General features: G+C 36.3%; 1 non-coding gene across 1 annotated transcript; it reads right to left on the reverse strand.

Annotated features, from left to right (window-relative positions):
* Positions 1 to 23048: 23048 nt before the first annotated feature.
* On the reverse strand, positions 23049 to 23155 carry LOC147947080 (small nucleolar RNA R71). Its single transcript, XR_015595606.1, has one exon. It is a non-coding gene; the product is annotated as a small nucleolar RNA R71 (small nucleolar RNA).
* Positions 23156 to 24227: the final 1072 nt, after the last annotated feature.

Below are 24227 nucleotides of genomic sequence, written 5' to 3' on the forward strand. Positions count from 1 at the left end.
AACCGAGAAAAGAGGCTAAAACCGAGAAACATTGATTCGAAGCAGTAAACAGCTATGTTACTATTTCTAGGGTCAAAATATGTAACAATCCATTTCATTAGACTTATTATAAGAGTTTGGGTTGAATTTGGAGTGTTTAGACACCACTTTTACTCATTTTATCCTGAAACAGGCTAAAACCGAGAAAACATTGATTTGAAGCAGTAAACAGCTTTGTTACTGTTTCTAGGGTCAGAATGTGTGACAATCCAATGCATTTTACTAATTGTAAGAGTTCGGGATGCATTTGGAGTGTTTAGACAACACTTAAACCCATTTTATCCCAAAACAGGATTAAACCACAAAAACAGGCTAAAACGGAGAGAAAACATTTATTCAAAGCAGTAAACAGCTATGTTACTATTTTTAGGGTCAACATATGTAACAATCCAATGCATTAGACTAATTATAAGAGTTCGGGTTGAATTTGGAGTGTTTAGACACCACTTTTACCCATTTTGTCCCGAAACAGGCTAAAACCGAGAAAACATTGATTCGAAGCAGTAAAAAGCTTTGTTACTGTTTCCAGAGTCAAAATATGTAACAATCCAATGCTAAAACTGTTTTATCCCAAAACAGGATTAAACCAAGAAAACAGGCTAAAACTGAGAGAAAACATTGATTCGAAGCAGTAAACAGCTACGTTACTCTTTCTAGGGTCAAAATATGTAACAATCCAATGCATTTGACTAATTATAAGAGTTCGGGTTGAATTTGGAGTGTTTAGCCACCACTTTTACCCATTTTTTCCCGAAACAGGCTAAAACCAAGAAAACGTTGATTCGAAGCAGTAAACAGATTTGTTACTGTTTCTTGGGTTATAATGTGTGACATTCCAATGCATTTGACTAATTGTAGGAGTTAAGGATTAATTTGGAGTGTTTAGAAAACACTTAAACCCATTTTATCCCAAAACAGGATTAAACCAAGAAAACAAGCCAAAACTGAGAGAAAACATTGATTCGAAGCCGTAAAAAGCTATGCTACTCTTTCTAGGGTCAATATATGTAACAATCCAATGCATTTATCTAATTATATGAGTTCGGGTTGAATTTGGAGTGTTTAGACACCACTTTTACCCATTTTGTCCCGAAACAGGCTAAAACTGAGAAAACATTGATTTGAAGCAGTAAACAGCTTTGTTACTGTTTCTTGGGTCAGAATGTGTGACATTCCAATGCATTTGACTAACTATAAGAGTTCGGCATGAATTTGGAGTGTTTAGACAACACTTAAACCCGTTTTATCCCAAAACAGGATTAAACCAAGAAAACAAGCTAAAACTGAGAGAAAACAATTATTCGAAGCGGTAAACAGCTATGCTACTCTTTCTAGGGTCAATATATGTAACAATCAATGTATTTATCTAATTATATGAGTTCAAGTTGAATTTGGAGTGTTTAGACACCACTTTTACCCATTTTGTCTCGAAAGAGGCTAAAACCGAGAAAACATTGATTCGAAGCAGCAAACAGCTTTGTTACTGTTTCTAGGGTCAGAATGTGTAACAATTCAATGCATTTTACTAATTGTAAGAGTTCGAGATGAATTTGGAGTGTTTAGAGAACACGTAAACCCGTTTTATCTCAAAACATGCTTCAACCGAGAAAAGAGGCTAAAACCGAGAAACATTGATTCAAAGCAGTAAACACCTATGTTACTATTTCTAGGGTCAAAATATGTAACAATCCATTGCATTAGACTAATTATATGAGTTCGGGTTGAATTTGGAGTGTTTAGACACCACTTTTACCCATTTTGTCCCGAAACAGGCTAAAACTGAGAAAACATTGATTTGAAGCAGTAAACAGCTTTGTTACTGTTTCTTGGGTCAGAATGTGTGACATTCCAATGCATTTGACTAACTATAAGAGTTCGGCATGAATTTGGAGTGTTTAGACAACACTTAAACCCGTTTTATCCCAAAACAGGATTAAACCACAAAAACAGGCTAAAACTGAGAGAAAACATTTATTCGAAGCAGTAAACAGCTATGTTACTATTTTTAGGGTCAACATATGTAACAATCCAATGCATTAGACTAATTATAAGAGTTCGGGGGTAATTTGGAGTGTTTAGACACCACTTTTACCCATTTTGTCCCGAAACAGGCTAAAACCGAGAAAACATTGATTCGAAGCAGTAAAAAGCTTTGTTACTGTTTCTAGAGTCAAAATATGTAACAATCCAATGCTAAAACTGTTTTATCCCAAAACAGGATTAAACCAAGAAAACAGGCTAAAACTGAGAGAAAACATTGATTCGAAGCAGTAAACAGCTATGTTACTCTTTCTAGGGTCAAAATATGTAACAATCCAATGCATTTGACTAATGATAAGAGTTCGGGTTGAATTTGGAGTGTTTAGCCACCACTTTTACCCATTTTTTCCCGAAACAGGCTAAAACCAAGAAAACGTTGATTCGAAGCAGTAAACAGATTTGTTACTGTTTCTTGGGTTATAATGTGTGACATTCCAATGCATTTGACTAATTGTAGGAGTTAAGGATTAATTTGGAGTGTTTAGAAAACACTTAAACCCGTTTTATCCCAAAACAGGATTAAACCAAGAAAACAAGCCAAAACTGAGAGAAAACATTGATTCAAAGCAGTAAAAAGCTATGCTACTCTTTCTAGGGTCAATATATGTAACAATCCAATGCATTTATCTAATTATATGAGTTCAGGTTGAATTTGGAGTGTTTAGACACCACTTTTACCCATTTTGTCCCGAAACAGGCTAAAACTGAGAAAACATTGATTTGAAGCAGTAAACAGCTTTGTTACTGTTTCTTGGGTCAGAATGTGTGACATTCCAATGCATTTGACTAACTATAAGAGTTCGGCATGAATTTGGAGTGTTTAGACAACACTTAAACCCGTTTTATCCCAAAACAGGATTAAACCAAGAAAACAAGCTAAAACTGAGAGAAAACATTGATTCGAAGCGGTAAACAGCTATGCTACTCTTTCTAGGGTCAATATATATAACAATCCAATGCATTTATCTAATTATATGAGTTCGGGTTGAATTTGGAGTGTTTAAACACCACTTTTACCCATTTTGTCTCGAAAGAGGCTAAAACCGAGAAAACATTGATTCGAAGCAGCAAACCGCTTTGTTACTGTTTCTAGGGTCAGAATGTGTAACAATTCAATGCATTTTACTAATTGTAAGAGTTCAAGATGAATTTGGAGTGTTTAGAGAACACGTAAACCCGTTTTATCTCAAAACATGCTTCAACCGAGAAAAGAGGCTAAAACCGAGAAACATTGATTCGAAGCAGTAAACAGCTATGTTACTATTTCTAGGGTCAAAATATGTACCAATCCATTGCATTAGACTTATTATAAGAGTTCGGGTTGAATTTGGAGTGTTTAGACACCACTTTTACCCATTTTGTCCCGAAACAGGCTAAAACCAAGAAAACATTGATTCGAAGCAGTAAACAGATTTGTTACTGTTTCTTGGGTTATAATGTGTGACATTCCAATGCATTTGACTAATTGTAGGAGTTCAGGATTAATTTGGAGTGTTTAGAAAACACTTAAACCCGTTTTATCCCAAAACAGGATTAAACCAAGAAAACAATCCAAAACTGAGAGAAAACATTGATTCGAAGCAGTAAAAAGCTATGCTACTCTTTCTAGGGTCAATATATGTAACAATCCAATGCATTTATCTAATTATATGAGTTCGGGTTGAATTTGGAGTGTTTAGAAACCACTTTTACCCATTTTGTCCCGAAACAGGCTAAAACTGAGAAAACATTGATTTGAAGCAGTAAACAGCTTTGTTACTGTTTCCTGGGTCAGAATGTGTGACATTCCAATGCATTTGACTAACTATAAGAGTTCGGCATGAATTTGGAGTGTTTAGACAACACTTAAACCCGTTTTATCCCAATACAGGATTAAACCAAGAAAACAAGCTAAAACTGAGAGAAAACAATTATTCGAAGCGGTAAACAGCTATGCTACTCTTTCTAGGGTCAATATATGTAACAATCCAATGTATTTATCTAATTATATGAGTTCGAGTTGAATTTGGAGTGTTTAGACACCACTTTTACCCATTTTGTCTCGAAAGAGGCTAAAACCGAGAAAACATTGATTCGAAGCAGCAAACAGCTTTGTTACTGTTTCTAGGGTCAGAATGTGTAACAATTCAATGCATTTTACTAATTGTAAGAGTTCGAGATGAATTTGGAGTGTTTAGAGAACACGTAAACCCGTTTTATCTCAAAACATGCTTCAACCGAGAAAAGAGGCTAAAACCGAGAAACATTGATTCAAAGCAGTAAACACCTATGTTACTATTTCTAGGGTCAAAATATGTAACAATCCATTGCACTAGACTAATTATATGAGTTCGGGTTGAATTTGGAGTGTTTAGACACCACTTTTACCCATTTTGTCCCAAAACAGGCTAAAACTGAGAAAACAATGATTTGAAGCAGTAAACAGCTTTGTTACTGTTTCTTGGGTCAGAATGTGTAACAATCCAATGCATTTTACTAATTGTAAGAGTTCGGGATGCATTTGGAGTGTTTAGACAACACTTAAACCCATTTTATCCCAAAACAGGATTAAACCACAAAAACAGGCTAAAACGGAGAGAAAATATTTATTCAAAGCAGTAAACAGCTATGTTACTATTTTTAGGGTCAACATATGTAACAATCCAATGCATTAGACTAATTATAAGAGTTCGGGTTGAATTTGGAGTGTTTAGACACCACTTTTACCCATTTTGTCCCGAAACAGGCTAAAACCGAGAAAACATTGATTCGAAGCAGTAAAAAGCTTTGTTACTGTTTCTAGAGTCAAAATATGTAACAATCCAATGCTAAAACTGTTTTATCCCAAAACAGGATTAAACCAAGAAAACAGGCTAAAACTGAGAGAAAACATTGATTCGAAGCAGTAAACAGCTACGTTACTCTTTCTAGGGTCAAAATATGTAACAATCCAATGCATTTGACTAATTATAAGAGTTCGGGTTGAATTTGGAGTGTTTAGCCACCACTTTTACCCATTTTTTCCCGAAACAGGCTAAAACCAAGAAAACGTTGATTCGAAGCAGTAAACAGATTTGTTACTGTTTCTTGGGTTATAATGTGTGACATTCCAATGCAGTTGACTAATTGTAGGAGTTAAGGATTAATTTGGAGTGTTTAGAAAACACTTAAACCCATTTTATCCCAAAACAGGATTAAACCAAGAAAACAAGCCAAAACTGAGAGAAAACATTGATTCGAAGCCGTAAAAAGCTATGCTACTCTTTCTAGGGTCAATATATGTAACAATCCAATGCATTTATCTAATTATATGAGTTCGGGTTGAATTTGGAGTGTTTAGACACCACTTTTACCCATTTTGTCCCGAAACAGGCTAAAACTGAGAAAACATTGATTTGAAGCAGTAAACAGCTTTGTTACTGTTTCTTGGGTCAGAATGTGTGACATTCCAATGCATTTGACTAACTATAAGAGTTCGGCATGAATTTGGAGTGTTTAGACAACACTTAAACCCGTTTTATCCCAAAACAGGATTAAACCAAGAAAACAAGCTAAAACTGAGAGAAAACAATTATTCGAAGCGGTAAACAGCTATGCTACTCTTTCTAGGGTCAATATATATAACAATCCAATGCATTTATCTAATTATATGAGTTCGGGTTGAATTTGGAGTGTTTAGACACCACTTTTACCCATTTTGTCTCGAAAGAGGCTAAAACTGAGAAAACATTGATTCGAAGCAGCAAACCGCTTTGTTACTGTTTCTAGGGTCAGAATGTGTAACAATTCAATGCATTTTACTAATTGTAAGAGTTCAAGATGAATTTGGAGTGTTTAGAGAACACGTAAACCCGTTTTATCTCAAAACATGCTTCAACCGAGAAAAGAGGCTAAAACCGAGAAACATTGATTCGAAGCAGTAAACAGCTATGTTACTATTTCTAGGGTCAAAATATGTACCAATCCATTGCATTAGACTTATTATAAGAGTTCGGGTTGAATTTGGAGTGTTTAGACACCACTTTTACCCATTTTGTCCCGAAACAGGCTAAAACCAAGAAAACATTGATTCGAAGCAGTAAACAGATTTGTTACTGTTTCTTGGGTTATAATGTGTGACATTCCAATGCATTTGACTAATTATAAGAGTTTGGGTTGAATTTGGAGTGTTTAGCCAGCACTTTTACCCATTTTTTCCCGAAACAGGCTAAAACCACAAAAACAGGCTAAAACTGAGAGAAAACATTGATTCGAAGCAGTAAACAGCTATGTTACTATTTCTAGGGTCAACATATGTAACAATCCAATGCATTAGACTAATTATAAGAGTTCATGTTGAATTTGGAGTGTTTAGACACCACTTTTACCCATTTTGTCCCGAAACAGGCTAAAACCGAGAAAACATTGATTCGAAGCAGTAAACAGCTTTGTTACTGTTTCTAGGGTCAAAATATGTAACAATCCAATGTTAAAACTGTTTTATCCCAAAACAGGATTAAACCAAGAAAACAGGCTAAAACTGAGAGAAAACATTGATTCGAAGCAGTAAACAGATTTGTTATTGTTTCTTGGGTTAGAATGTGTGACATTCAAATGCATTTGACTAATTGTAGGAGTTCGGGATGAATTTGGAGTGTTTAGACAACACTGAAACCCGTTTTATCCCAAAACAGGATTAAACCAAGAAAACAAGCTAAAACTGAGAGAAAACATTGATTCGAAGCAGTAAACAGCTATGCTACTCTTTCTAGGGTCAATATATGTAACAATCCAATGCATTTATCTAATTATATGAGTTCGGGTTGAATTTGGAGTGTTTAGACACCAGTTTTACCCATTTTGTCCCGAAATAGGCTAAAACCGAGAAAACATTGATTCGAAGTAGTAAACAGCTTTGTTACTGTTTCTAGGGTCAAAATATGTACCAATCCAATGCATTTAAATAATTATAAGAGTTCGAGTTGAATTTGGAGTGTTTAGACAACACTTAAACCCGTTTTATCCCAAAACAGGATTAAACCAAGAAAACAAGCTAAAACAGCTATGCTACTATTTATAGGGTAAATATATGTAAAAATCCAATGCATTTATCTAAGTATTTGAGTTCTGGTTGAATTTGGATTGTTTAGACACCACTTTTACCCATTTTGTCCTGGAACAGGCTAAAACCGAGAAAACATTGTTTCGAAGCAGTAAACAGCTTTGTTACTGTTTCTAGGGTCAGAAGGTGTGACAATCCAATGCATTTGACTAGTTGTAAGAGTTCGGGATGAATTTGGAGTGTTTAGACAACAATTAAACCCGTTTTATCTAAAAACAGGCTTAAACCGAGAAAAACGCTAAAACCGTGGGAAAACATTGATTCGAAGCAGTAAACAGCTATGTTACTCTTTATAAGGTCAAAATATGTAACAATCCAATGCATTTGACTAATTATAAGAGCTCGGGTTGAATTTGGAGTGTTTAGACACCACTTTTACCCATTTTGTCTCGAAAGAGGCTAAAACCGAGAAAACATTGATGCGAAGCAGCAAACAGCTTTATTACTATTTCTAGGGTCAGAATGTGTAACAATTCAATGCATTTTACTAATTGTAAGAGTTCGAGATGAATTTGGAGTGTTTAGAGAACACGTAAACCCGTTTTATCTCAAAACATGCTTCAACCGAGAAAGAGGCTAAAACCGAGAAACATTGATTCGAAGCAGTAAACAGCTATGTTACTATTTCTAGGGTCAAAATATGTAACAATCCATTGCATTAGACTTATTATAAGAGTTCGGGTTGAATTTGGAGTGTTTAGACACCACTTTTACCCATTTTGTCCCGAAACAGGCTAAAACTGAGAAAACATTGATTCGAAGCAGTAAACAGCTTTGTTACTGTTTCAAGGGTCAGAAAGTGTGACAATCCAATGCATTTGACTAATTATAAGAGTTCGGGTTGAATTTGGAGTGTTTAGCCAGCACTTTTACCCATTTTTTCCCGAAACAGGCTAAAACCACAAAAACAGGCTAAAACTGAGAGAAAACATTGATTCGAAGCAGTAAACAGCTATGTTACTATTTCTAGGGTCAACATATGTAACAATCCAATGCATTTATCTAATTATATGAGTTCGGGTTGAATTTGGAGTGTTTAGACACCACTTTTACCCATTTTGTCCCGAAACAGGCTAAAACCGAGAAAACATTGATTCGAAGCAGTAAAAAGCTTTGTTACTGTTTCTAGGGTCAAAATATGTAACAATCCAATGCTAAAACTGTTTATCCCAAAACAGGATTAAACCACGAAAACAGGCTAAAACTGAGAGAAAACATTGATTCGAAGCATTAAACAGCTATGTTACTCTTTCTAGGGTCAATATATGTAACAGTCCAATGCATTTGACTAATTATAAGAGTTCGGGTTGAATTTGGAGTGTTTAGACACCACTTTTACCCATTTTGTCTCGAAAGAGCCTAAAACCGAGAAAACATTGATTCGAAGCAGCAAACAGCTTTATTACTATTTCTAGGGTCAGAATGTGTAACAATTCAATGCATTTTACTAATTGTAAGAGTTCGAGATGAATTTGGAGTGTTTAGAGAACACGTAAACCCGTTTTATCTCAAAACATGCTTCAACCGAGAAAGAGGCTAAAACCGAGAAACATTGATTCGAAGCAGTAAACAGCTATGTTACTATTTCTAGGGTCAAAATATGTAACAATCCATTGCATTAGACTTATTATAAGAGTTCGGGTTGAATTTGGAGTGTTTAGACACCACTTTTACCCATTTTGTCCCGAAACAGGCTAAAACTAAGAAAACATTGATTCGAAGCAGTAAACAGCTTTGTTACTGTTTCAAGGGTCAGAATGTGTGACAATCCAATGCATTTGACTAATTATAAGAGTTCGGGTTGAATTTGGAGTGTTTAGCCAGCACTTTTACCCATTTTTTCCCGAAACAGGCTAAAACCACAAAAACAGGCTAAAACTGAGAGAAAACATTGATTCGAAGCAGTAAACAGCTATGTTACTATTTCTAGGATCAACATATGTAACAATCCAATGCATTTATCTAATTATATGAGTTCGGGTTGAATTTGGAGTGTTTAGACACCACTTTTACCCATTTTGTCCCGAAACAGGCTAAAACCGAGAAAACATTGATTCGAAGCAGTAAACAGCTTTGTTACTGTTTCTAGGGTCAAAATATGTAACAATCCAATGCTAAAACTGTTTTATCCCAAAACAGGATTAAACCAAGAAAACAGGCTAAAACTGAGAGAAAACATTGATTCGAAGCATTAAACAGCTATGTTACTCTTTCTAGGGTCAATATATGTAACAGTCCAATGCATTTGACTAATTATAAGAGTTCGGGTTGAATTTGGAGTGTTTAGCCACCACTTATACCCATTTTGTCCCGAAACAGGCTAAAACCAAGAAAACATTGATTCGAAGCAGTAAACAGATTTGTTATTGTTTCTTGGGTCAGAATGTGTGACATTCCAATGCATTTGACTAATTGTAGGAGTTCAGGATTAATTTGGAGTGTTTAGACAACACTTAAACCCGTTTTATCCCAAAACAGGATTAAACCAAGAAAACAAGCTAAAACTGAGAGAAAACATTGATTCGAAGCAGTAAAAAGCTATGCTACTCTTTATAGGGTCAATATATGTAACAATCCAATGCATTTATCTAATTATATGAGTTCGGGTTGAATTTGGAGTGTTTAGACACCACTTTTACCCATTTTGTCCCGAAACAGGCTAAAACCGAGAAAACATTGATTTGAAGCAGTAAACAGCTTTGTTACTGTTTCTTGGGTCAGAATGTGTGACATTCCAATGCATTTGACTAACTGTAAGAGTTCGGGATGAATTTGGAGTGTTTAGACAACACTTAAACCCGTTTTATCCCAAAACAGGATTAAACCAAGAAAACAAGCTAAAACTGAGAGAAAACATTGATTCGAAGCGGTAAACAGCTATGCTACTCTTTCTAGGGTTAATATATGTAACAATCCAATGCATTTATCTAATTATATGAGTTCAGGTTGAATTTGGAGTGTTTAGACACCACTTTTACCTATTTTGTCCCGAAACAGGCTAAAACTGAGAAAACATTGATTTGAAGCAGTAAACAGCTTTGTTACTGTTTCTAGGGTCAGAATGTGTGACAATCCAATGCATTTGACTAATTGTAAGAGTTCGGGATGAATTTGGAGTGTTTAGACAACAATTAAACCCGTTTTATCTCAAAACATGCTTCAACCGAGAAAAGAGGCTAAAACCGAGAAACATTGATTCGAAGCAGTAAACAGCTATGTTACTATTTCTAGGGTCAAAATATGTAACAATCCATTGCATTAGACTTATTATAAGAGTTCGGGTTGAATTTGGAGTGTTTAGACACCACTTTTACCCATTTTGTCCCGAAACAGGCTAAAACCGAGAAAACATTGATTCGAAGCAGTAAACAGCTTTGTTACTGTTTCTAGGGTTAGAATGTGTGACAATCCAATGCATTTGACTAATTATAAGAGTTCGGGTTGAATTTGGAGTGTTTAGCCAGCACTTTTACCCATTTTTTCCCGAAACAGGCTAAAACCACAAAAACAGGCTAAAACTGAGAGAAAACATTGATTCGAAGCAGTAAACAGCTATGTTACTATTTCTAGGGTCAACATATGTAACAATCCAATGCATTAGACTAATTATAAGAGTTCAGGTTGAATTTGGAGTGTTTAGACACCACTTTTACCCATTTTGTCCCGAAACAGGCTAAAACCGAGAAAACATTGATTCGAAGCAGTAAACAGCTTTGTTACTGTTTCTAGGGTCAAAATATGTAACAATCCAATGCTAAAACTGTTTTATCCCAAAACAGGATTAAACCAAGAAAACAGGCTAAAACTGAGAGAAAACATTGATTCGAAGCAGTAAACAGCTATGTTACTCTTTCTAGGGCCATTATGTAACAATCCAATGCATTTGACTAATTATAAGAGTTCGGGTTGAATTTGGAGTGTATAGACACCACTTTTACCCATTTTTTCCCGAAACAGGCTAAAACCAAGAAAACATTGATTCGAAGCAGTAAACAGATTTGTTATTGTTTCTTGGGTTAGAATGTGTGACATTCAAATGCATTTGACTAATTGTAGGAGTTCGGGATGAATTTGGAGTGTTTAGAGAACACTGAAACCCGTTTTATCCCAAAACAGGATTAAACCAAGAAAACAAGCTAAAACTGAGAGAAAACATTGATTCGAAGCAGTAAACAGCTATGCTACTCTTTCTAGGGTCAATATATGTAACAATCCAATGCATTTATCTAATTATATGAGTTCGGGTTGAATTTGGAGTGTTTAGACACCAGTTTTACCCATTTTGTCCCGAAATAGGCTAAAACCGAGAAAACATTGATTCGAAGTAGTAAACAGCTTTGTTACTGTTTCTAGGGTCAAAATATGTAACAATCCAATGCATTTAAATAATTATAACAGTTCGAGTTGAATTTGGAGTGTTTAGACAACACTTAAACCCGTTTTATCCCAATACAGGATTAAACCAAGAAAACAAGCTAAAACTGAGAGAAAACATTGATTCGAAGTGGTAAACAGCTATGCTACTCTTTCTAGGGTTAATATATGTAACAATCCAATGCATTTATCTAATTATATGAGTTCGGGTTGAATTTGGAGTGTTTAGACACCACTTTTACCCATTTTGTCCCGAAACAGGCTAAAACTGAGAAAACATTGATTTGAAGCAGTAAACAGCTTTGTTACTGTTTCTAGGGTCAGAATGTGTGACAATCCAATGCATTTGACTAATTGTAAGAGTTCGGGATGCATTTGGAGTGTTTAGACAACACTTAAACCCGTTTTATCCCAAAACAGGATTAAACCACAAAAACAGGCTAAAACTGAGAGAAAACATTGATTCGAAGCAGTAAACAGCTACGTTACTATTTCTAGGGTCAACATATGTAACAATCCAACGCATTAGACTAATTATAAGAGTTCAGGTTGAATTTGGAGTGTTTAGACACCACTTTTACCCATTTTGTCCCGAAACAGGCTAAAACCGAGAAAACATTGATTCGAAGCAGTAAACAGCTTTGTTACTGTTTCTAGGGTCAAAATATGTAACAATCCAATGCTAAAACTGTTTTATCCCAAAACAGGATTAAACCAAGAAAACAGGCTAAAACTGAGAGAAAACATTTGTTCGAAGCATTAAACAGCTATGTTACTCTTTCTAGGGTCAATATATGTAACAATCCAATGCATTAGACTAATTATAAGAGTTCAGGTTGAATTTGGAGTGTTTAGACACCACTTTTACCCATTTTATCCCGAAACAGGCTAAAACCGAGAAAACATTGATTCGAAGCAGTAAACAGCTTTGTTACTGTTTCTAGGGTCAAAATATGTAACAATCCAATGCTAAAACTGTTTTATCCCAAAACAGGATTAAACCAAGAAAACAGGCTAAAACTGAGAGAAAACATTGATTCGAAGCAGTAAACAGCTATGTTACTCTTTCTAGGGCCAATATATGTAACAATCCAATGCATTTGACTAAATATAAGAGTTCGGGTTGAATTTGGAGTGTTTAGCCACCATTTATACCCATTTTGTCCCGAAACAGGCTAAAACCAAGAAAACATTGATTCGAAGCAGTAAACAGATTTGTTATTGTTTCTTGGGTGAGAATGTGTGACATTCCAATGCATTTGACTAATTGTAGGAGTTCAGGATTAATTTGGAGTGTTTAGACAACACTTAAACCCGTTTTATCCCAAAACAGGATTAAACCAAGAAAACAAGCTAAAACTGAGAGAAAACATTGATTCGAAGCAGTAAAAAGCTATGCTACTCTTTATAGGGTCAATATATGTAACAATCCAATGCATTTATCTAATTCTATGAGTTCGGGTTGAATTTGGAGTGTTTAGACACCACTTTTACCCATTTTGTCCCGAAACAGGCTAAAACCGAGAAAACATTGATTTGAAGCAGTAAACAGCTTTGTTACTGTTTCTTGGGTCAGAATGTGTGACATTCCAATGCATTTGACTAACTGTAAGAGTTCGGGATGAATTTGGAGTGTTTAGACAACACTTAAACCCGTTTTATCCCAAAACAGGATTAAACCAAGAAAACAAGCTAAAACTGAGAGAAAACATTGATTCGAAGCGGTAAACAGCTATGCTACTCTTTCTAGGGTTAATATATGTAACAATCCAATGCATTTATCTAATTATATGAGTTCGGGTTGAATTTGGAGTGTTTAGACACCACTTTTACCCATTTTGTCCCGAAACAGGCTAAAACTGAGAAAACATTGATTTGAAGCAGTAAACAGCTTTGTTACTGTTTCTAGGGTCAGAATGTGTGACAATCCAATGCATTTGACTAATTGTAAGAGTTCGGGATGCATTTGGAGTGTTTAGACAACACTTAAACCCGTTTTATCCCAAAACAGGATTAAACCACAAAAACAGGCTAAAACTGAGAGAAAACATTGATTCGAAGCAGTAAACAGCTATGTTACTATTTCTAGGGTCAACATATGTAACAATCCAATGCATTAGACTAATTATAAGAGTTCAGGTTGAATTTGGAGTGTTTAGACACCACTTTTACCCATTTTGTCCCGAAACAGGCTAAAACCGAGAAAACATTGATTCGAAGCAGTAAACAGCTTTGTTACTGTTTCTAGGGTCAAAATATGTAACAATCCAATGCTAAAACTGTTTTATCCCAAAACAGGATTAAACCAAGAAAACAGGCTAAAACTGAGAGAAAACATTTGTTTGAAGCATTAAACAGCTATGTTACTCTTTCTAGGGTCAATATATGTAACAATCCAATGCATTTGACTAATTATAAGAGTTCGGGTTGAATTTGGAGTGTTTAGCCACCACTTATACCCATTTTGTCCCGAAACAGGCTAAAACCAAGAAAACATTGATTCGAAGCAGTGAACAGATTTGTTATTGTTTTTTGGGTCAGAATGTGTGACATTCCAATGCATTTGACTAATTGTAGGAGTTCAGGATTAATTTGGAGTGTTTAGACAACACTTAAACCCGTTTTATCCCAAAACAGGATTAAACCAAGAAAACAAGCTAAAACTGAGAGAAAACATTGATTTGAAGCAGTAAAAAGCTATGCTACTCTTTCTAGGGTCAATATATGTAACAATCCAATGCATTTATCTAATTATATGAGTTCGGGTTGAATTTGGAGTGTTTAGACACCACTTTTACCCATTTTGTCCCGAAACAGGCTAAAACCGAGAAAACATTGATTTGAAGTAGTAAACAGCTTTGTTACTGTTTCTTGGGTCAGAATGTGTGACATTCCAATGCATTTGACTAACTGTAAGAGTTCGGGATGAATTTGGAGTGTTTAGACAACACTTAAACCCGTTTTATCTTAAAACAGGATTAAACCAAGAAAACAAGCTAAAACTGAGAGAAAACATTGATTCGAAGCGGTAAACAGCTATGCTACTCTTTCTAGGGTCAATATATGTAACAATCCAATGCATTTATCTAATTATATGAGTTCGGGTTGAATTTGGAGTGTTTAAACACCACTTTTACCCATTTTGTCCCGAAACAGGCTAAAACTGAGAAAACATTGATTTGAAGCAGTAAACAGCTTTGTTACTGTTTCTAGGGTCAGAATGTGTGACAATCCAATACATTTGACTAATTGTAAGAGTTCGGGATGAATTTGGATTGTTTAGCCACCACTTATACCCATTTTGTCCCGAAACAGGCTAAAACCAAGAAAACATTGATTCGAAGCAGTAAACAGATTTGTTATTGTTTCTTGGGTCAGAATGTGTGACATTCCAATGCATTTGACTAAGTGTAGGAGTTCAGGATTAATTTGGAGTGTTTAGACAACACTTAAACCTGTTTTATCCCAATACAGGATTAAACCAAGAAAACAAGCTAAAACTGAGAGAAAACATTGATTCGAAGTGGTAAACAGCTATGCTACTCTTTCTAGGGTTAATATATGTAACAATCCAATGCATTTATCTAATTATATGAGTTCGGGTTGAATTTGGAGTGTTTAGACACCACTTTTACCCATTTTGTCCCGAAACAGGCTAAAACTGAGAAAACATTGATTTGAAGCAGTAAACAGCTTTGTTACTGTTTCTAGGGTCAGAATGTGTGACAATCCAATGCATTTGACTAATTGTAAGAGTTCGGGATGCATTTGGAGTGTTTAGACAACACTTAAACCCGTTTTATCCCAAAACAGGATTAAACCACAAAAACAGGCTAAAACTGAGAGAAAACATTGATTCGAAGCAGTAAACAGCTACGTTACTATTTCTAGGGTCAACATATGTAACAATCCAACGCATTAGACTAATTATAAGAGTTCAGGTTGAATTTGGAGTGTTTAGACACCACTTTTACCCATTTTGTCCCGAAACAGGCTAAAACCGAGAAAACATTGATTCGAAGCAGTAAACAGCTTTGTTACTGTTTCTAGGGTCAAAATATGTAACAATCCAATGCTAAAACTGTTTTATCCCAAAACAGGATTAAACCAAGAAAACAGGCTAAAACTGAGAGAAAACATTTGTTCGAAGCATTAAACAGCTATGTTACTCTTTCTAGGGTCAATATATGTAACAATCCAATGCATTAGACTAATTATAAGAGTTCAGGTTGAATTTGGAGTGTTTAGACACCACTTTTACCCATTTTATCCCGAAACAGGCTAAAACCGAGAAAACATTGATTCGAAGCAGTAAACAGCTTTGTTACTGTTTCTAGGGTCAAAATATGTAACAATCCAATGCTAAAACTGTTTTATCCCAAAACAGGATTAAACCAAGAAAACAGGCTAAAACTGAGAGAAAACATTGATTCGAAGCAGTAAACAGCTATGTTACTCTTTCTAGGGCCAATATATGTAACAATCCAATGCATTTGACTAAATATAAGAGTTCGGGTTGAATTTGGAGTGTTTAGCCACCATTTATACCCATTTTGTCCCGAAACAGGCTAAAACCAAGAAAACATTGATTCGAAGCAGTAAACAGATTTGTTATTGTTTCTTGGGTGAGAATGTGTGACATTCCAATGCATTTGACTAATTGTAGGAGTTCAGGATTAATTTGGAGTGTTTAGACAACACTTAAACCCGTTTTATCCCAAAACAGGATTAAACCAAGAAAACAAGCTAAAACTGAGAGAAAACATTGATTCGAAGCAGTAAAAAGCTATGCTACTCTTTATAGGGTCAATATATGTAACAATCCAATGCATTTATCTAATTCTATGAGTTCGGGTTGAATTTGGAGTGTTTAGACACCACTTTTACCCATTTTGTCCCGAAACAGGCTAAAACCGAGAAAACATTGATTTGAAGCAGTAAACAGCTTTGTTACTGTTTCTTGGGTCAGAATGTGTGACATTCCAATGCATTTGACTAACTGTAAGAGTTCGGGATGAATTTGGAGTGTTTAGACAACACTTAAACCCGTTTTATCCCAAAACAGGATTAAACCAAGAAAACAAGCTAAAACTGAGAGAAAACATTGATTCGAAGCGGTAAACAGCTATGCTACTCTTTCTAGGGTTAATATATGTAACAATCCAATGCATTTATCTAATTATATGAGTTCGGGTTGAATTTGGAGTGTTTAGACACCACTTTTACCCATTTTGTCCCGAAACAGGCTAAAACTGAGAAAACATTGATTTGAAGCAGTAAACAGCTTTGTTACTGTTTCTAGGGTCAGAATGTGTGACAATCCAATGCATTTGACTAATTGTAAGAGTTCGGGATGCATTTGGAGTGTTTAGACAACACTTAAACCCGTTTTATCCCAAAACAGGATTAAACCACAAAAACAGGCTAAAACTGAGAGAAAACATTGATTCGAAGCAGTAAACAGCTATGTTACTATTTCTAGGGTCAACATATGTAACAATCCAATGCATTAGACTAATTATAAGAGTTCAGGTTGAATTTGGAGTGTTTAGACACCACTTTTACCCATTTTGTCCCGAAACAGGCTAAAACCGAGAAAACATTGATTCGAAGCAGTAAACAGCTTTGTTACTGTTTCTAGGGTCAAAATATGTAACAATCCAATGCTAAAACTGTTTTATCCCAAAACAGGATTAAACCAAGAAAACAGGCTAAAACTGAGAGAAAACATTTGTTTGAAGCATTAAACAGCTATGTTACTCTTTCTAGGGTCAATATATGTAACAATCCAATGCATTTGACTAATTATAAGAGTTTGGGTTGAATTTGGAGTGTTTAGCCACCACTTATACCCATTTTGTCCCGAAACAGGCTAAAACCAAGAAAACATTGATTCGAAGCAGTGAACAGATTTGTTATTGTTTTTTGGGTCAGAATGTGTGACATTCCAATGCATTTGACTAATTGTAGGAGTTCAGGATTAATTTGGAGTGTTTAGACAACACTTAAACCCGTTTTATCCCAAAACAGGATTAAACCAAGAAAACAAGCTAAAACTGAGAGAAAACATTGATTTGAAGCAGTAAAAAGCTATGCTACTCTTTCTAGGGTCAATATATGTAACAATCCAATGCATTTATCTAATTATATGAGTTCGGGTTGAATTTGGAGTGTTTAGACACCACTTTTACCCATTTTGTCCCGAAACAGGCTAAAACCGAGAAAACATTGATTTGAAGTAGTAAACAGCTTTGTTACTGTTTCTTGGGTCAGAATGTGTGACATTCCAATGCATTTGACTAACTGTAAGAGTTCGGGATGAATTTGGAGTGTTTAGACAACACTTAAACCCGTTTTATCTTAAAACAGGATTAAACCAAGAAAACAAGCTAAAACTGAGAGAAAACATTGATTCGAAGCGGTAAACAGCTATGCTACTCTTTCTAGGGTCAATATATGTAACAATCCAATGCATTTATCTAATTATATGAGTTCGGGTTGAATTTGGAGTGTTTAAACACCACTTTTACCCATTTTGTCCCGAAACAGGCTAAAACTGAGAAAACATTGATTTGAAGCAGTAAACAGCTTTGTTACTGTTTCTAGGGTCAGAATGTGTGACAATCCAATACATTTGACTAATTGTAAGAGTTCGGGATGAATTTGGATTGTTTAGCCACCACTTATACCCATTTTGTCCCGAAACAGGCTAAAACCAAGAAAACATTGATTCGAAGCAGTAAACAGATTTGTTATTGTTTCTTGGGTCAGAATGTGTGACATTCCAATGCATTTGACTAAGTGTAGGAGTTCAGGATTAATTTGGAGTGTTTAGACAACACTTAAACCTGTTTTATCGCAAAACAGGATTAAACCAAGAAAACAAGCTAAAACTGATAGAAAACCTTGATTTGAAGCAGTAAAAAGCTATGCTACTCTTTCTAGGGTCAATATATGTAACAATCCAATGCATTTATATAATTATATGAGTTCGGGTTGAATTTGGAGTGTTTAGACACCACTTTTACCCATTTTGTCCCGAAACAGGCTAAAACCGAGAAAACATTGATTTGAAGTAGTAAACAGCTTTGTTACTGTTTCTTGGGTCAGAATGTGTGACATTCCAATGCATTTGACTAACTGTAAGAGTTCGGGATGAATTTGGAGTGTTTAGACAACACTTAAACCCGTTTTATCTTAAAACAGGATTAAACCAAGAAAACAAGCTAAAACTGAGAGAAAACATTGATTCGAAGCGGTAAACAGCTATGCTACTCTTTCTAGGGTCAATATATGTAACAATCCAATGCATTTATCTAATTATATGAGTTCGGGTTGAATTTGGAGTGTTTAAACACCACTTTTACCCATTTTGTCCCGAAACAGGCTAAAACAGAGAAAACATTGATTTGAAGCAGTAAACAGCTTTGTTACTGTTTCTAGGGTCAGAATGTGTGACAATCCAATGCATTTGACTAATTGTAAGAGTTCGGGATGAATTTGGATTGTTTAGACAACAATTAAACCCGTTTTATCTAAAAACAGGCTTAAACCGAGAGAAAACATTGATTCGAAGCAGTAACCAGCTTGGTTATTGTTTCTAGGGTCAAAATATGTAACAATCCAATGCTAAAACTGTTTTATCCCAAAACAGGATTAAACCAAGAAAACAGGCTAAAACTGAGAGAAAGCATTGATTCGAAGCATTAAACAGCTATGCTACTCTTTCTAGGGTCAATATATGTAACAATCCAATGCATTTGACTAATTATAAGAGTTCGGGTTGAATTTGGAGTGTTTAGCCACAACTTTTACCCATTTTGTCCCGAAATAGGCTAAAACCAAGAAAACATTGATTCGAAGCAGTAAACAGATTTGTTACTGTTTCTTGGGTCATAATGTGTGACATTCCAATGCATTTGACTAATTGTAGGAGTTCAGGATTAATTTGGAGTGTTTAGACAACACTTAAACCCGTTTTATCCCAAAACAGGATTAAACCAAGAAAACAATCTAAAACTGAGAGAAAACATTGATTCGAAGCAGTAAAAAGCTATGCTACTCTTTCTAGGGTCAATATATGTAACAATGCAATGCATTTATCTAATTACATGAGTTCGGGTTGAATTTGGAGTGTTTAGACACCACTTTTACCCATTTTGTCCCGAAACAGGCTAAAACCAAGAAAACATTGATTCGAAGCAGTAAACAGCTTTGTTACTGTTTCTTGGGTCAGAATGTGTGACAATCCAATGCATTTTACTAATTGTATCAGTTCGGGATGCATTTGGAGTGTTTAGACAACACTTAAACCCGTTTTATCCCAAAACAGGATTAAACCACAAAAACAGGCTAAAACTGAGAGAAAAAATTGATTCGAAGCAGTAAACAGATATGTTACTATTTCTAGGGTAAATATATGTAACAATCCAATGCATTAGACTAATTATAAGAGTTCGGGTTGAATCTGGAGTGTTTAGACACCACTTTTACCCATTTTGTCCCGAAACAGGCTTAAACTGAGCGAAGCAGTAAACAGCTTTGTTACTGTATATAGGGTCAAAATATGTAACAATCCAATTCAAAAACTGTTTTATCCCAAAACTGTATTAAACCAAGAAAACAGGCTAAAACTGAGAGAAAACATTGATTCGAAGCATTAAACAGCTATTTGACTCTTTCTAGGGTCAATATATGTAACAATCCAATGCATTTGACTAATTGTAAGAGTCCGGGTTGAATTTGGAGTGTTTAGCCACCACTTTTACTCATTTTGTCCCGAAACAGGCTAAAACCAAAAAAACATTGATTCAAAGCAGTAAACAGATTTGTTACTGTTTCTTGGGTCAGAATGTGTGACATTCCAATGCATTTGACTAATTGTAGGAGTTCAAGATTAATTTGGAGTGTTTAGATGATGTTCATATATTTTACCTTCTTTTCCCTTAGTTTATTCACAACTTTTGCATCTTTTGCTATCCATTTAGGCCATTATTGTGTAGCTTTATGACTAATCATGCATTAGAGTATAGTTGCATTGCATTTGCATCTTTTCATGCATAAACAGGTGATTTTGGAGCTTAAGGAGCATAGAAGCAATGCTGAGGAGAAGTGAAGCGGTCCTGAGGAGAAAACAAGAGAGTCAAGGTTGTAGAATCAAGGTCCGGAGTCCAACTCGACCGCACCACTCGACCACCACTCGACCGTGTGCTGAGGAGGACTCGACCGAGTGGAGAATGCACGAGAGAAGCCAGCTCGACCAGCCACTCCACCGAGCACTGGTCGAGTTGACCGAGCCGTTGACCACTTTGACTTTTTGCATTTTTTAGGGCTTCCACCTCACCTCCTATATAAGGCCCTTGTACTTGCAGCCACAAAAGAGAATCCAGCTTTTTAGATAGTCTAAAACCTAGTTTTTACCTTTTTTAGATATTATTCCTTTTGCACTTTTATTTTATTTTTAGATCTTGTACTTGTTTGAGAGAGAAAGACTAGATTCTTATATTTTGTTTGTTTCATAACTTTCAAAGTATTAAGATTTCGAGTTTATTTCCTTCATCAATATTGTAGATCTCTGTTTCATCTTTGTAATGATGCAAGTTTCATTATTTTCTGGGTTTTTGACATATTTCACCATGTGTTCTTGTGAGTAGTTTGCTTAGGACCTTGAGGATGGGTTAGGCTGGGTTGATCTTGTGGTTTGTTTGATTTGGTCAAGCTTGATTGTTGTAGATCTCTTCTAGGCTAGATGATCTTAATGCTGATCCTATATCTGAGAGGGTAGGGTTTGATTTCAAGCATCTTAGCATCACACCAATGTCTAAGGAGCATAGATAAGGCTAGATCTAGAGCTTACCATTAGGCTTGCTAAGAGATTAGGAGTCTTGTTTGGTTTGAGATGTATTGCTTAATGCCTGCTTGTGTAGATTCTTTTCTTTGTGAGAACAAGTCTAGAATTGCATAGGTTTGATTGTTTCTTGCCATGAGAGTGGATTAAACATGTATTAGAATAGTATGTCTAGAGATCAGCTCAATGTTTGCTTGAGATTTGTTGACCAAGTTAGATAACCACAATGATTAGCTCAGCCCATGAATCCCTCCTCAAGGCCTTCTTTGTTTATTGAAATCTTAGTCTAAATATCATTGCGTGCTTGTTGTTTGATTGGTTTTAGAATTGCTCTGTTTTTCTTGTGTTGCTCTGTTTTCACGTTTAAGTCTAGCTCGACCACCCACTCGACCTACACTCGGTCGAGTGCTGCTCGAGTTCATCCCCAGAACTTGTGTTTTTGATTTGTAATTGTCTTGTTTCATTCCTGTTTCATTTCCATTGCATTCACGTAGTTTCCTGTTCATTACTTGTCTTGCATTAGTTCATTAGCATAGTATCTATCTTTGTTCTAGTTTCATTATAGCTTCAAGTTGTTTGTTCTGTTTGCATTTAGTATCATGTTCTAGTTGTTTTTACCTTCTGCATTTCATATCTCATTTTAGGATTGTTAGTGACAAACAATCTTTACAATTGGCTTGACTTAGACTCATATGCACATCTTAATTGTTCACAATCACTCAGATAGGATTGACACCTCTTATACTGCAACTGCATAAGGGGAATTGAAACACCCTGACTTCTATTCATTCCATACGTCATCATTCCATACATCATTCATTCATACACCACAAAGAAAGTCAGTTTCAATTTGGCGCCGTTGCCCATTTGAGTGTGTTTTGTGACGTTTAGGATCCCTATTAGTCTAAGATTAAGTTCGTTTTACACACTTGTGCAGTTACTGAACTCGAATCTTCCTTTGCTTGGCTGTTTTGTGTTTCAGGTACCCACTCGACCACCTACTCGACCACCACTCGACCGAGCTGTGATCGAGCACTTGATCGAGCCAGAAGCCGGATCAAATTAGCCATAACTTCCCAGTCGACTCAACCACCCACTCGAGCCTGCGCTCGACCATGTACCTGTTCGAGTCCGTAGTAGAGTTTGTTGATGCACACAAGGTCAAAAGGCAAAGATAGTCTTCAACAGCCTATTGACAACATCCACAGGCTACAAAAGGGTTTGAGACATAAGCAAGGAAGAGTAGTTCAACAACAACAAGGTCAAGACATCATGGAGCAACAAGCTGTCCATGAGCAAAGACCAAGGCACATTGGTGCAGGAGATGCACCCAATACTCACAACCAAAGGGCTGGAATTGTGCCACCTTCAGTAGCAAACAATAACTTTGAGATCAAGAGTGGATTGATCTCAATGATACAAGCAAACAAGTTTCATGGGTTGCCAATGGAGGATCCACTAGATCACCTTGATGAGTTTGACAGAATATGTGGACTCACTAAGATCAATGGAGTGAGTGAAGATGGATTCAAATTAAGACTCTTCCCATTTTCTCTTGGAGACAAAGCTCACCTTTGGGAGAAGACTCTACCTACTGGAGCTATCACCACATGGGATGCATGCAAGAAAGCTTTTCTGGCCAAGTTCTTCTCCAATGCAAGGACTGCTAGGCTGAGGAATGAGATTTCTGGGTTTGCTCAAAGGAATAATGAGAGCTTTTGTGAAGCTTGGGAGAGGTTTAAAGGATTCCAAACTCAGTGTCCTCACCATGGTTTCAGCAATGAGTCACTTCTAAGCACCTTGTATAGAGGAGTGCTTCCCAAGATAAGAATGCTTCTTGACACAGCCTCTAATGGCAACTTCCTCAACAAGAATGTGGAAGAAGGATGGGAGTTAGTTGAGAATCTTGCTCAATCTGATGGCAATTATAATGAGGACTATGATAGGACCATAAGGAGCTCCTCAACTGATCAAGAGGACAAGTATAAGAAGGATTTGAAGATGGTCAATGAGAAGCTTGACAAGATCCTCCTCAGCCAATCCAAGTCCATTCACTTCATAAGTGAAGAGGAAGCTCCAGTTCAAGAGGGGGAGCCTGAATTTGCTGAGTTGTGCTACATGCAGAACCAGGGAGGATTCAAAGGCTACAACCAAGGTGGTTTCAAGAACAACAATCTCTCTTATAGGAGCACCAATGTGGCTAACCCTCAAGACCAGGTCTATCCACCTCCTCAACCTCAACAGCAACAAAACTACATCCCCAAGCAGCAACACCAAGTGTTCCAGCCCCAATTGTGTCCCCCACCAGGGTTTCAGACTAACCAAGGCCAGGAACAAGACTTAAGAGCAATGATGCAACAGTTGTTGATTGGGCAAACACAAGGCAAGATTGAGGAAGCCAAGCAGTTTGCTGAGTTGAATCAAAGGCTCACATCACAGTACAATGATCTGAACATGAAGTTTGAAGGTCTCAACTCCAGAATGAAGTATATGGAGAGTAACATTGCCTCTACTTCAGCTCCTAAACCCAACCAACTCCCTGGAAAAGCTGTTCAAAATCCAAGGGAGTTCACTGAAAAAGCCATTCATATCTCTGATGGGGAAGTCACTGAGGACAGTGAAGTCCAAGTTTGGGGGAACTCATTAGTTACTGAAGCCCCAAGTGACGTTTGTGCAAAGCAACTGGAGTCCGGCATCTGGCTCGACCAAGTACTCGAACAGCCACTCGATCGAGCGCATGCTCGAGTGGTCGATCGAGTTGCAGACTCAGAAGCTGTCAAGCCTGCTAAGTACACTCCTCCTGCTTACAAGCCACCTCTTCCATTCCCAGGACGTTTCAAAGCACAA

Source organism: Camelina sativa, chromosome 3, assembly GCF_030686135.1.
Source record: "Camelina sativa cultivar CO46 ecotype springtype chromosome 3, ASM3068613v1".
In the NCBI taxonomy this organism is placed as follows: domain Eukaryota; kingdom Viridiplantae; phylum Streptophyta; class Magnoliopsida; order Brassicales; family Brassicaceae; genus Camelina; species Camelina sativa.